Genomic DNA, 16110 nt, shown 5'->3' with positions numbered 1-16110 from the left:
TATCTATTTTTAATGTTAAGATCTTTAGTTAAATAGCTCAAGCATTTTTCTCAATGACCTATGATAAGTTCTTGACAACTTTGAAACCTCAGCAAAAAGCCACAAAATATTTTTTTCTGTTTCATAAAGAAAAAGATAGCAAAAAATAGGGGGGTATATTTAATGTAGTATGAATTATACAAAACATTCTGTCAAATAAAAAAAAGGAGCACGTATTCTTGAAGATAAATGTCTTAGGCCAGTTTTTCTAGAGAAGCAAAACCAGTGAAACATATATATGTACATATGTATATAAAGAGAAGTTTATAATCATACAACTGTAGAGTCCCATGTTCCCAGCAGTAGATATATACAGAGAGAGTCCCTTCTGAGTGTCCATTATATTGGGAGTAGAACACCTCCTCCAAGGAAGCATACCTTTAATTGATTGGCTGTTCACAGACACTCATCATAGAGTTAACTATGCTTGTATTAAGTTTCATCACTGTGGGAATAAACACATCTCAACTGCTAAACATCTGGAACACCTGGCCTAGTCAAGTGCACACAGAATCATAACCATTACAATACATTTTATATGCCGGTGATGTTTTGCACAGAATTCATCTATGGAGGTTTTACTGGTATTCAGATGTTTGGAGATTGAATGTTTTTGGTATATACTTAGTATATCCTACTTAATATTATTTTCAAGAGTATTATATGTTACATCTATAGCTTTTTAAAACTAAACTCAATTCTTATTGTTACTGTTGTTGCTAGGTGCTGAGTCTGTTCTGCCTCACAACATCCTTACGCACAACAGAATGAAACACTGCCTGGTCCTGCAAACAATCTCATCATAATTGTTATACTTCAATCCATTGCTACTGCCACTGTGTCAATCCAGCTCTTGGGGAGTCTTCCACATTTTAGCTGTTCCTCCACTTTACCAAGCATGTTGTCCTTCTTCAGGGACTGGTCCCTCCTGATAATTTGTCTGAAGTGTGAGAGATGAAGTCTCACCATGCTGTCTTCAGAGGGGCATTCTGGCTGTACTTCTTTCCAAATAGACCTGTTTGTTCTTCTGTAAATCCATGGTACTTTTAATATTATTCCCCAACACCATAACACAAATACATCAATTCTACTATGGTCTTCCTTATTCACTGTTAACTTTCACATGCATGTGAGACTACTGAAAATATAATGACTTGGTTCAGGTACACCTTAGTCTGAAACTGATAGCTTTGTTCTTGAACACTTTAAAAAGGTCTTGTGCCACAGAGTTGCCTAATGCAATATGACCTTTGATTCTTTTTTACTATGTTTCCATGAGTATTGATAGTAGTTCTAAGAAAACTGAAGTCTTTGATGACTTCAATCTTATCTCCATTTAACATGATGTTATTTATTGCTCCAGTAGTGAGGATTTTTGTTTTCTTTATATTGAGATGCAGTCCACACTGAAGGCTGTTTTTGTTGTTGTGCATAGGATTTCTATGAGTTGGAACCAACTTGACAGCACCTAGAAGCAACAGCAACAATAAGACATTGCTCAAATAAGAACAGGAATGGTTTATGTACTCCCTGGATATATACATTTATGTTGGTGTTCATTTCATGTAAGAAGAATCAATCATTTTGAAGCTTACATTTGGGCAATAACTTACCTAAACAGATGAAGCATAGTTGGTCAACGTGCTCTGGGGACATTCAGAGATCTTTTAACTCTCCATTCACACATTAAGAATGCACATTGAACTGGAGAGTTAAAGTTGTTAGAAAAGAAACAAAGAGATCCATCTGAGGTGATCAAGGCAGAAATAATAAAAATCCATTCAATGCAAATATACGCCTTCCATGGATAGTCCTCTCTCCGAGCCTTTCTTCTTTGGTATAAAGTTACAGATTTAGACCATGCTATCTGTAAACTAAGGAGCTCTGGTAGCGTAGTGGTTATGAGTTGGGCTGCCAACTGCAAGGTCAGTAGTTCAAAACTACTAGCAGTTCCGCAGGAGAAAGATGAGGCACTTTGCTCTCGTAAAGATTTACAGACTCAGAAACCCTGTGCAGGGTCACTATGAGTTGGAACCGACTCCACAGTACTTAACAACAACAACATCTGTAAACTGGCCCTTAGAAAAGATAGCTGGTATAGAACAACCAGAAAGGGAGAAGAGCAGAGAGCGGGATCCTACCCAGAGAAGCAGTGATGCCTGAAATGGAGGCAGAGATGATGATGTGGAGAGACGGAGCAGCTGGGGACTTTAGATCCAGAGAGGGAGAGCGACTGTGTGCTGAAGACCTGGGGAGTATGGGGGAAGGATTGCAGGGTATACCATTTGGTTGGTTGATGATGCATGGAGGGGATTGTAACCATGGCAATGAGATGATATATGATAGAATGAATGTAAAATTAATGTTCTCCCATGTAAACTATCACATAATTCACAATAAAACATTTAAGAAAAAAAAAAGAAAAAGAAAAGATAGCTGGTAATGTTGGTGGGTGGCACAGTGTCAGGTAAAGAAAAGTAGTTTTAAATAGCCTCACCAAGGTCAAAGTGTTGTTGTTGTTTTTGTTAAGTGCCACTGAGTCGATTCCAGCAGTTAGCAACCCTTATAGGGTTTTCAAGGCTTTAAATGTTTGCAAGAGCAGAAAGCCTCATCTTTCTCCCATGGTGTAGTTGGCAGGCTTCAACAGCAAACCTTGTGGTTTGCAGTCCAGTGCTTATTGGCTGGAACCATTGTGGTCCCAATGTCATACTAGACAGCAGAATAGTCTTAAATATCCTTTTAACTTAAGATGGGGTTTGTGCCATTGCTATTAACTTTCTGCTGGTTTTGGATCAATATGTATGCTGAGGTGGAACAGCACATTACACAAATCTGCCAAATGACTACACAGCTCCATATACATCCCCAACCTGATTCCTCTCTCCTTGATTTAGTTAGCTAGTTGTTTAACAGTATGTGCTCTTAAATGGAAGTTCTGTAACTCTGTACAGTAAGCACTAGACTGCACACCAGAAGGTTCTGCCTCTGCAAACAATAAGTTATAGGCTGTGAAACAATTTTAGCAAAAACCTTCCTTTAAGATATCTGGCCTCTTGCTTCTCAAATTATATGTCCTCCAATCAGAATATTGTAAACTGACGTTCCTGATTTAATCCTGTAATCTGTGGTTTCAGCTGTGCTGTCACAGTTGTTTGGTTTCATTTCTGGTGATCCACTCATCTCCCAGGATCAAACTGCTTCAAGTCCTAATAAACCTCTTTACTTTTTCATTAAATAAGAACACATTTTTTTTCTCATTCGCACAATAATGAATACACACACACACACACACACACACACACACACATATATATATATATATTGTTATTGTTGTTGTTAGATGCCATTGAGTTCCCACGGATTCATAGAAGGAAACACTGCCCGGTCCTGTGCCAACCTCACAACATTGCTAAACCTGAGCCCATTACAGACTCCACTGAGCAAATCCATCTCATTGGGGGTCTTCTACTTTATCTCCGACCTTCCACTTTACTAAACATGATATAGTTCTCCAAAGAAGAGACCCTCCTGATATAGTATGTCCGAAGTATGAGAGACAAAGTCTGGCCATGCTGGCTTCCAAGGAACATTCTGGCTGTACTTCTTACAACACAGATTGGTTTGTTATTTTGGTGGACCATGGTACTTTTAACATTCATCTCCAACACTATAACTCAAAGCAACAATTCTTCTATAGTCTTCCTTATTTACTGTCCAACTTTGACATGCATAAGAATTCATTGAAAATACTATGGCTTGGATCAGGCACACCTTAGTTCTCAAACTGACATCTTTGTTCTTCAACACCTTAAAGAGACCTAGTCCAGCACATTTACCTAATGCAATACGTCATTTGATTTCTTGACTGCTGCTTCCATGAGTGTTTATGGTTGATCTGAGCAAAATGAAGTCTTTGACAACTTCAATCTTTTCTCCATTTACATGAATGTTGTTTATTGGTCCTGTGATGAGGATTTTTGTTTTTAGTACATTGAGATGCAAATCATACCAAAGGCTGTGATCTTTGATCTTCATCAGTAAATATTTTAAGTCCTCCCTGCTTTCAGCAAGCAAGGTTGTATCATCTGAGTATCACAGGTTGTTAATAAGTCTTCCTTCAATCCTGCTGCTATGTTTTTCCTCATATAATCCTTCTCAGATTATTTGCTCAGCATACAGATTGAATAAGCATGGTGAAAGAATACAACCCTGGCTCACAACTTTCCTAATATGGATCCATTCGGTATTCCCTTGTTTTGTGCGAACAGCTGCCTCTTGGCCTATGTACAGGTTCCTCATGAGTACAATTAAGTGTTCTGGAAAACACATACTTCTCAATGTTGTCTATAGCTTGTTATGGTCCATACAATTGAAAGTATTTCCATAGTCAATAAAGCACAGGTAAACATCTTTCTGGTATTCTCTACTTTCATTCAAGATCCATCTGATATCAGCAATGATATCCCTCATTCCACGTCCGCTTCTGTATCTGGCTTGAACCTCTGGAAGTTCACTATCAATGTATAGCTGCAGCCATATTTTGTATTATCTTTATCAAGATTTTAATTGCATGAGATATTATTGACATTGTCCAATGATACCTGCATTTGGTTGGGTCACCTCACTTTGGAGTCGGTACAAATATATGTATCTTCTAATCAGTTGGCCAGGTAGTTGTCTTCCAAATTTTTTGACATAGATGAGTGAGTGCCTCTAGTGCCACATCAGTTTACTGAAAGATTTCAATTAGTATTTTATCAATGTTGGTGCCTTGTTCTTGCCAATGCCTTCAATGCACCCTTAGGTTTCTACTTTCAGGATCATTGGGTCTTAATCACATGCTACCTTTTGAAATGTTTAAACATTGATTGTTTCATTTTGGTACAGTGACTGTATACTCCTCCAATCTTCTTTTGATGTTTTAGGAATCATTCATTATTTTGCACATAGAATCCTTCAATATTTCAAATACAGGATGGAATTTTTTCCCTCAGTTCCCTCAGCTTGAAAAATGCTGAAGTGTTCTTCCCTTTTCATTCTCTAGTTCCAGGTCTCTGCACATTTCCTTATAATATTTGACTTTGTCTTCTCAAGCTGACCTGTCAATGCTTACAACCTAGGAAACCCTATGCAGGGATGCTAAAAGTGGTAACCGACTCCACACAGACAGACACACCACCACCAAAGATACTCACGGGTCTCTTTGGAGATATGTAAATAGACTTCTGTTTCCAATCAATGGAGATGTTTGAAAAGTACATTTTCATGAACAAGAGTTGCCTATCTAAACTTACAATGCCTAGTGCCCTCTGTGGGCAAAGTTAGAAATCCTGTACTAATTTTAAAATGATAAATATTTTTGTAGAATGATCAATTACTAAATTTTATCATTATAATTATGGGAAAATGTTTAAAAAATAAATGGAAACAATGATATATCTTTTTCTTAGTTTTTAAAATACTTTATCTTCTGAGTTTGGGCCAATTTTCTATTACATGAAATATAAATATGTTAAAAGTTAATGTTTAGAGCTTTTAAAAAATCAATACTTCATGAAATTTGAACCTGAAAGCTATAAATTTCCTCAGCAAACTAGTATGAGCAGCTATGTAAGCGCTATTCAAAAATGCTTTAGGGTATTTTTATCAGGCTTCTAATAACAGGTTAAAAATTCTCAACATTCTTCAATTCACTTAAGAAATTAATAGTGATATAATAGTTTGTAGTCTATAAAGATAGAGAAGGAATATGCTGAAACCAAATACCCAACTGCAATTAATGTATAGTAAGCTCAAGATCAGGAAAGTGAAACGTCAATAGCTGTGAGTCACTTGAATGGACAGTGATTGATTTTGCTTGCTCTGGCCTATAGGGGAAAGATTGATCTAAGCTTTATTTCGTGCTAGCCTTTTCTCAGTTGCAAAGCCTAATGGAGCATACCGGGTGAAAATGAAAACAATGGATATAGGGTGAAAAGGAAAACAATGGATATAGGGTGTGTCTGCATGGAACCAAACATGATGATGAAAAAAAACAAAAAAAGTCCAATCAGCTATTTGTTGTCAAAATGCTGCATGCTCAAATATATATATATATATATATACACATATATATATTTTTAAAATACTTTAACAGTTCAAATTTTCTCCTATTAAATAAGTAACTACTGTGAACCATCTATGAACTTTTTATTTGATGGAATTTTTTAAAAGGAACATTTTGTTTAATATAATTTGCAAAAATGCCATAACAATTAAAGATTCTATTACTATAGTATATAAAAGTATACAAAAATATTCTCTTGATGATCAACAAAGGACAGTTGTAAGAATCAGTCCTATTAGTTAATACTTGTTTTAATGATTTATTGAGAAGGTTAAAAAATTAATGAAATTTTGGAAATTATGCAAATTGCTCTAAAACTCTATGTGCCCATATAAGTTTTCAAGCCATCAGTAGATGATACCTTGAGATTTGAAACTAGACATATTTATAATTAGAAAAGTCCATTTAAATAGTGTCCTGGAGATGGTAGTTAAGATATGCGTAGGAGATGTTTCCCAGAAGAAAGAATGTATTAGAAGTAATTGGTCATAATAAAGAAGAAAAAATTGATGTGTCTAATAAAAACTGTTGTATTTATCTCTGCAGTATCACTTTAGAAGCAAAAGCTGTATGTCTTTTTTCATTCAATAAACATTTATCATGTTCCCTCCTCTTTAACTAATTAATTCCTACTAGACCTTCAGAATTCAGCTTATATAACACTGCCCTAAAGCAGTTTTTCTAGCCCCTTCAGACTAGGTCATCCTCTCCCTGCTTTATGTTCTTACAAGCCTCTTTCTATGCATGTGCTTACTTCAATTATAAAAAATAAACAATTACATAATTAGTTTTTGCACAGATGTGTATACTGAATGCAGGCAAAAACTGTTTTACTGATATGCTTCTGTATCTTCAGCACCTAACACAGGGTCCTGCACTTAATAAACATTAAACTAAAAGTCTGTTAAGTCAGTGAGTGAATAAATATGTCAGACATAATTTTAGGCAATCAAGTTATAAGAACCAAATAAGATGTACTGACTACTCTTGGGGAGAATAAGTAATGGAGAGAACATGAACAAGTATGATACAATGTAGGAAAGCACGAAGGTGGAGAAGGGGCATTCTGGAGTTCTTTCTAGAGAAGAAGTTTGAGTGGCATTCTTGGTTGAGAAGATAGCTGGCAAAAAATTGGTTTCACAGTCCTCTTTGCTATATTATATGATAACTTCTTTAGAATCAGATTTCTTACAGAATTTTTTTTTTTCCCAGCAACACCTAATACACTGCACTATGTATTAAAATCGAAATGAGTGATTTCTAAACACATTAATGGAATATTACTTTCTCTATTAAAGGATTTTCTAACATAAGAAGATATCTAAACCAAGGTTTCTCAACTTCAGCACTCTTGACACACAGTTGGAGAATTCTTTGTCAGGTGAGGGCGGAGGGGCTATCCAGTGAATTATAAACTGTTTCTCAGTATTCCTGACTTCTACCTATTAGATGTTAGGAGTTCCCTTCCCACAATTGTGACTACCATAATAATTTCCAGACATTGCCAAATGTCCCCTAGGCAAACAAAACAAAACTATCAAGATACATTGCTTTAAAAAAATAAAACTGTAATTGGATAATTACTTTTAATTTCAACAGGCAATAGTGACTCCTAGACCTCTGTGTACTACAAAGGAAACTGGTATAGATATAAAATGCAATGTAAGTAATGTGGGGTCTGTGAAATTGTCAATGTAAGTAAGGTGGGGGGTCTGTGAAATATACTTCATTAAAATTAGAAAATATAAAGAATTCAGAAATTCAGACTTTGTAAAGAAGATCACTAAACATACTGTTCAGTGTAATCCTTGGTGATTGCAATTTAAACTAACAAAACAAATATTTTCAGGACCAACTGAACAGTTTTATGACTGTATTTATTTATATGCTAAAGAGAGTAAAAGTTCTCTCTGATGCTACAAACATCAGTCAGTACAGAAATACAGAAGCTGAAATATTAAGCACTAATATAAAGTATTTTGAATATACATTGTACTTTCATATCTGTTATTGTTAACTCCCACTGAGTCAGTTCTGACTCACAGTGATCCTGTACATGGTTTCTGAGTAGCGGCTGGTGAGTTTGAACCACCTACTTTCCGGTTCAAACTGAACTTGCGGTCCAGTCCTTTATCTTATAGTGTCACGAGAAATACTAATAAAATTTTGTGATTTATCATATAACTTCATTTACCTGGCTGTGTATTCAGATTGGTCTCTGCTATTAGTAATTTGGTTGGTTACCTATTTCACCAAAAATTATTTAGCACCAAGGTTTTTGTCAAGACTTCCTAAAGGCACTTCAGATATACAAATGAATAGGCATAACTACATCTCTCAAAGACATCACATTTAGTGGTAATATGTTATATTCTTTAAAAATGAATTAGCAGTACAATGTAATTACTGCTAAATTATTGGTTAAAATATTGTCAAAAGCCTAGAAAAGGCAACCTTAGCTCAATCTTGAAAGCAGTACAGGACAGACCTGATAGCTTTTAATCAGAAGAGTTATGGATGTGTTATAGATAAAGCCTCAGGCCAGTAGGCAGGGATTCAAAGGCTTTTGCAATAATCTGGATAAAATATGTTAAGAGTTGAAATAATCCAGTGGTAGAATGCTGATACAAAAGACAGAACAAACTTGAGAAATGCTTGGCAATAAATATCATTGGAATTTCATGAACAACATGACGTAAAATGCTGCACATAGAAAAGATTTGAATAAATTTAAGATGCTTTCCCTATTTAGATTTTAGATCACTAGGAGTCTTGGTGTAGTGCTATGGGATAATGCACTGGACTGCAAGGTTGATTTAAACCACCAGATCGTTAGTTCAAATTTAGCAGCCACTCCTTGGAAACTCTATAAAGGGTCACTATTAATCAGAACCTACTTGGTGGCACTTGGCAACAACAACAAAGGTGTCCTGGGAGGATTCCTGGTGTGGTATTGTAGGATAAGCACTGGATTACTAACCACTGTTCAAACTCAATAACTGCTCCTCAGAAACCCTATACAGGGTCACTGTGAGTTGGAACCAACTCGATGGGACTTAACAACAACAACAGGAATCCTGGTGTGGTATTGTAGGATAAGAAGGGGACAGCTAAAACATCAGTCAGTACAGCCATGCAGTTGGCTGTTGATATCCACCAGCTTCTTGTTAGAAACTGTATTCATGGTCCCTGTGTGTTGAAATCAACTTTAAGAGACCTAACAACAATAACAGGTAGTTAGGTGTAGCACTAATTGAGATAAAGAATAATGTAACAGGTACCACTTGATGGAAAGGATGATGGATTCCCTGAATTCCCAAATGGCCACAATGTACAGGTCTAGGACATTTGTTTTCTGGTCTGATTTTGGAGCAGTAAAACAAATGGGTGTGGTATTGTAGGGTAAGCATTGGACTGGTAACCATAATGTCATTAATTCAAACCCACCAGTCACTCTCAGAACCCTATGCAAGGTCACTATGAGTTGGAACCAACTGGAATGCAAACAACAACAACAAAACAAATGACAAGAATGATGCAGGATTAGAATAGCAGTTTTGTTGTGGGAAAGATTGAGGTGAGAGGCATTAGACAATAACGATGAGGAAAAGAAGGTGATCAACCAAGGTTCTTAGGCTACCTAGAGAAGTGAAAGAAGAAAGACCCTCTTCGACTTGTAGATTGGGGTGGCTGTCAATAAACAGGTTGTTTATAGGATTTCAGACAGCAGTTACAGTGTAAGTTGCAGTATAAGAAATGTGGAAAGTAAAGTAGTTTCATGCAATATTCTGATTTGTCATAGCACCATGTGACATCAAGGTTGATGTTATCACCATGGCTATGTGTAACACGGGAGTTTCAGTGGTTAGGAAATCTCTAGGTATAGTGTTATAATAAAATATCTATATGAATTCCCCAAGACTGATAACAAGAGGCTTAGAATTTTCATTAAAGATGTGGTCATGACATTGGTTGCAAGAAGAAATACTCTCCAATTGAAAAAATTACAAATTTCTCAGAGTAGAAAAAAGTGATGAAAGAAATCAACACTGAAACAATGTTTCACATTTATATAGACTAATGTTAATTTCACTATTTCATATTCACTTTAATGCTGTTGGGAAGCTAGAATATGAAGAATCAAAGTCAAAATGTTCTTTAAAATAAGACCCAAACTTGGAAAATACCATAAAATTCTACTTGGAAAACACCATAAAATTCTTTATGTCCTGACCAAAAGGTAAAGAAAATATAAAGGCAAAATATCTAATAAATAATGTTTTGTTGTAAAGTAACATCAAGTCAATTCTGACTCATATAGCATCTCTGTATAGGGATTCTGAGGAGCAGCTGGTGAGTTTGAACTGCTAACTGTGTGGTTTGTTCCAGTACTGATCCACAGTGCCACACCCAAAGTCCAATAAGTAATAGAGTACTAATTTTTTTTGGTGTCATTTTCTTATAATATATGCATGTTCCTTTAGGTTTATATAAAGATCACCAAGCGTCCATTCAAGTGTGGCTCTCTGTGTAAAAGTCCTGAGATGTTTTTTCTTTGTTTTTTATAAACTTTTTATTGTTACTTGAGTAAAGCTTTAGAGACAAGATCATCAGCCTTACATTCAACAAATCACACATCTCAGTGATTATAGTCCTCTCCCTACAATAGCAGGCATCCTGCTTCCTCCCTGTGGCTTCCCGTTCACAATTTATAGTTCACAAATGAACAAAGCAAAAATATTTGCTGTACACATATAGAACAAACCATACATATTCATCTAAATGTCCAAAGAGCATATTCTGTAAGCCAGCTTCCTGACCTCAGGTACACAGCCTTACTCAGTCCATGGTCCTAGAGGCCACATCAACTGCATGCTTTTAATTCTGTCTTCTACTAAGCTCAGGAAGAATTGTTACCAGTAACATTGACCAAGATACTGGTGTGCAACTGTCACTGTGTATTAAGTGCTAAATGCTTGTCCACACAAAGATCCCATCTGAGGTTATTTAGTCTCAAGTTAGACAGCATTCTGTTATGATCCATACATTTCTATTGACTGAGTTTCTGGAAGTAGATTATGGAGTTTTTCTTCCTAGTTTCCCAGTCTGAAATCTCACTTGAAACCTTTCCACCATGGAGGTAACCCTGATGGCATTTGAAATACTAGTGGCATACTGAGATGCTTTTTTAGTAATAGACTCACCTTCAGATCCTTGAAATCAACAAGCAGTTGAAGTGTTGGGAATATTTCAAGATATGATAATTAAAATGAAGACACTGACAAAAAGACATATTAAAAACTTTAATTGAAAAACTAAACAGGGTTAGCAAGTGAGATTACATTATGACAGTGGTGGTGAGCCGTGGAGTCAATTCTGACTCATAGCAACCCTCTATAGGGTTTCTGAGGATGTAAATCTTTATGGGAGCCAAAAGCCTCATCTTTTTCCTGTGGAATGGCTGGTAGTATCAAACTGTTGACCTTAAGGTTAGCAGCCTGACTCATAACAACTACACTATCAGAGCTCCTTGAAATTGCATTATAGCAGATTCTATAGCTAAATAAGATAGTAACCCTATTATCTCCAGACGTATTATAATAATGAAGCAGTATATTATTGGGTTAAGGAGCTCTGGTAATGTAGTGGTTACTGATCACGCTGCTAATTTCACAGTTATTAGTTCAAAACTACCAGCTGTTCAGCAGGAGAAAGATGAGGCTTTCTGGTCCTGTAAAGATTTACAGCTTTGGAAATCCTGTACAGGGTCGCTATGAGTCGGAACCAACTCCACAGCACATAATAACAACAACATATTGTTGGGTTGCTGTAAGACTAGAAGCTATGCCTTCAGTATTTTAAATACCAATTAGTTCACACAGGTTTCAGCCAAGTTTGCAAACTAAGACAGGTTAAGGAAGAGAGGACCATTGAAAAGTTATTGAAAATGCTATGAATAATAGATGAACATTGTCTGATATAGAGCTAGAAGAACATCCAATCAGACTGGAAGGCACTCAAAATACAACTGGTGAAGAGAGTTGCCTCCTCAAAGTAGAGCTGACTTTGATGATGTTGATAAAGCAAAACTTTTAGGAGTCGGTTCCGACTCATAGTGACCCTGTACAAGGTTTCCAAAGCTGTAAATCTTTACAGGAGCAGAAAGCCTCATCTTTCTCCCATGGAACAGCTAGTAGTTTCGAACTGTTGATCCTGAGGTTAGCAGCCCGAAACCACTATGTTACCAGAGCTCCTTAAATAAACAGCTGCAAATATCCATTAATACTCAGGATATTGGATGTAAGAAAGATGGATCTAAGACAATTGGGAGTCCTCAAAAACAAAATAGAACGCATAAAAAGTGGTATTCTAGGCATTAATGAATAAAAAGGAACTCTGATAGCATACCGTTTCTTAGTCAGGCTGCTAATCTCAAGGTCAGCAGTTTGAAACAAGCAGCCATTCCATGGGAGAAAGATGAGACTTCTTTCTTCTCCCATAAAGATTTATAGCCTCAGAAACCCTATGCAGAATTATTATGAGTTGGAACCGACTCAGTGGCATACCACCACCACCAGTGAGCAAAAATTGATAAGTATTGGCCATTTTTAATAGAACAGTCATCAAATATAGCATTTCAAGATTTATCTTGAAGTAAATACTGTCTGTGATAGAATAACATCCATACACCTATAAGGAAGATCAGTTATATCCATTACTGAAATTTACACACCAACTACTAAAGCTAATGATACAGTAAAAAACTCTACTTCTTCAAACGGAAGCTGATCAATCATGCAATCAAGATACATGGATCATTAGTGGTAATAGAGATGCAAAATTGGAAACAAAGAAGGATCCATAGTTGAAGAATATGGCTTTGGTGACAGAAACAATGCTGGGGGTCACATGACATAACTTTGCAAGACCAATGAAGTTTTCATTGCAAATATATACTTTGAGCAATATGCATGTAGCCAGTACCATAGGGAATAAATAGGAATCAAGTTGACTGCATCTATTGAAAGAAATGTTAGAGAAGATCATTATCATTAACCAAAACAAGGCTAGGAGCTGACTTTGCAAGTTCAGGCTGAAGCTGAAAAAAAAACTGAAGTCCACAAGAACCAAAATATGACCCTGAGTGTATCCCATCTGAATTTAGAAAGCATTGCAAAAACAGATGTAATGCATTAGATACTAATTACCAAAAACTAGAGTAATTGTCTGATTACATCCAGAGAATCATACACAGGGAAAGTAAAAGGGCTTGAAAAAGACAAGAAAGAAAGGAAAGACCAAAATGAATATCAGAAGAGACTCTAACACTTGCTCTTCACTTTACAGAAGCTAAAAAAAAATGGAAGAAATGAGGAAGAGTTGAACAAAATACTTTGAAGGGAAGCTCAGGAAAGCAAAGAAAAGCATTATAATGAAATGTGCCAAGACAGTGTGTTGTAACAACATAAGGAAATGACTTGCTCACCATTTTTCAAACTGAAAGAGTTGAAGAAAAATGTCAAGCCTTTATATTTAAGGATTCTTAGGACAAAACGTTGAATAATGCAAGTAGTATATGATCAAGAACCAGTGGTACCGAAGGAAGAAGTCCAAGGTACACTGAAGTCATTGGCAAAGAACAAAGCATCAGAAATTGCTGGGATGTAAATTGAAATGTTTCAGAAAACTGATACAGCAATGTAGGAGCCCACTTTTGTATGCCAAGAAATTTAGATGACAGCTACATGACCAAACAATTGGAAGCAATCCATATGTGTGTCCATTTCAAAGAAAGGTGATTTAATGGAATTGGAAAATCAACAAACCATGTTATTATTATCACATGCAGATAAAATTTTGCTGAAGATAATAAAAAAGCAGTTGCTTTAGTACATGGACAGGGAAATGCCAAAAATTCAGTCAGATTCAAAAGAGGATATAGAAAAAGATATCACTGCTGATGTCGGATGGATCTTGTTTGAAAACAGAGAATACGAGAAACATATTTCTTGTATTTTTACACTATGTGCAAAAGGCATTCAACTATATGGACTATGACAAACTATGGAAAGCATTGTGAAGAATGGGAATTCCAGAACACTTAATTGTGGTCATGAGGAACTTGTACATAAATCAAGAGGCAGTCATTCAAACAGAACAAGGGGGCAATGAATGGTTTAAACTGAAGAAATATGTGTGTCAAGATTGTATCCCATCACCATATTGAGTTTGTATTCTGAGACAATAACCTGAGAAACCAGATTATATGAAGAAAAACATGTCATTAGGTTTGTAGGAAGACTCGTTAGCAATCTGTGATATGCAGGTATCACATCAATCTTGCTTGCTGAACGTGAAGAGGACTTGAAGTACTTACTGATGAAAACCAAAGACAACAGCCTTCAGTATGGATTGCACCTCAATTTAGAGGAAATGAAAATCCTCACAACTGGACCAATAAATATCATCATGAAAAATGGAGACAAGACTTCATTTTGCTTAGATACACAATCAACCTTCATGAAAACATCAGTCAAAATATCAAATGGCATACTGCATTAGGCAAAGTTCCTTCACAAGACTTCTTTAAAGTGTTACAGAGCAAAGATGTCACAAAACACAAGCCATGATATTTTCACTCATCTCATATGCATGCAAGAAGCTCTTGCAGCATAATCATTATGAGTGGGCTGCTAATCTCACAGTCAGCAATTCAAAACTACGAGTGGTTTGGCAGGAGAAAAATGACACTTTCCGCTCCCATAAAGATTTACAGCCTTGGAAACCCTCCCTATAAAGGGTCGCTATGAGTCAGAACCAATTCCACAGTACATAACCACCACCACCATATGTATGCCAGAGATAGACAATAAATTAGGAAGACCAAAGAATTGATGTATTTGAATTATGCTTTTGATGAATATTGAAATACCATGGGCTGCTTGAAGAACAAACAAATCCTTTTGGAAGAAGTATGACCAGATTCCTCCTTAAAAGCCAATATGTTGAACACTTTGGGAATGTTATCAGGAAGGACCAGTCCTGGTTAAAGACATCATCAAAAAGAGAAACAAAAAGAAACACACCAACAAAGAAATGAATAGACACAAAGGCAGCAATTATGGACTCAAACATAAAAGTTGTAAGGATGTCAGAGGATCAGACAGTGTTTCACTTTGTTGTAGGGTCATTATGACTTGGAACTGACTCAAGGACACCTAACAACATTTCTCTCTCTCTCTCTCTCTCTCTCTCTCTCTCTCTCTCTCTCTCTCGCTAGCTACATAGACTTATTTTATATACTCAAAGAGTCCATGGCTAAGTGAATGAATAAATAGCATTCCCAGTGCTCAGCCTCAGAAACACAAAATCAGGGGGTTTTCATGATCTTTTCAAGGCTACACAATTAAAAGTCCTGGTGTAGCGCTGTGGGCTAATGCACCAGACTGCAAAGTCATTTGAACTGCAAGGTTGGCTGTTCAAGCTCACCAGCTGCTCCTCAGAAACCCTATACAGGGTCGCTATGGTTTGGAACTTACTCGACGGCACTTAACAACAACAATACAATTGGATGTGTCATAATTAAAATCAGGTTGTATTCTTTCAATTTCTTTTTTTGGTTGTTGTTGTTGGGTTCCGTTGAGTTGGTACCAACTCATAGTAAACCTATGCACAATCGAATGAAACACTGCCTGGTCCTGTGCAAACCTCACAATCATTGCTACATTTGTGCCCATCACTGCTGCCAGTGTGCCAACCATCTCGTTGGGAGTCCTCCTCTTTTTCACCAACCTTCCATTTTACCAAATATGATAACCTTCCCCAGGGACTAGTTCCTCCTGACAATATGTCCGAAGTATGAGAGACAGAGTCTGGCCATCCCAGCTTTCAGGGAGCATTCTGGCTGTATTTCTTCCAAAACAGATTAATTTGTTCTTTTGTCAGTCCATGGTACTTTTAATATT

The sequence above is a fragment of the Chrysochloris asiatica genome, unplaced genomic scaffold (genome assembly GCF_000296735.1).
Source record: "Chrysochloris asiatica unplaced genomic scaffold, ChrAsi1.0 scaffold00017, whole genome shotgun sequence".
In the NCBI taxonomy this organism is placed as follows: domain Eukaryota; kingdom Metazoa; phylum Chordata; class Mammalia; order Afrosoricida; family Chrysochloridae; genus Chrysochloris; species Chrysochloris asiatica.
Note: the sequence above shows the minus strand (reverse complement) of the source record.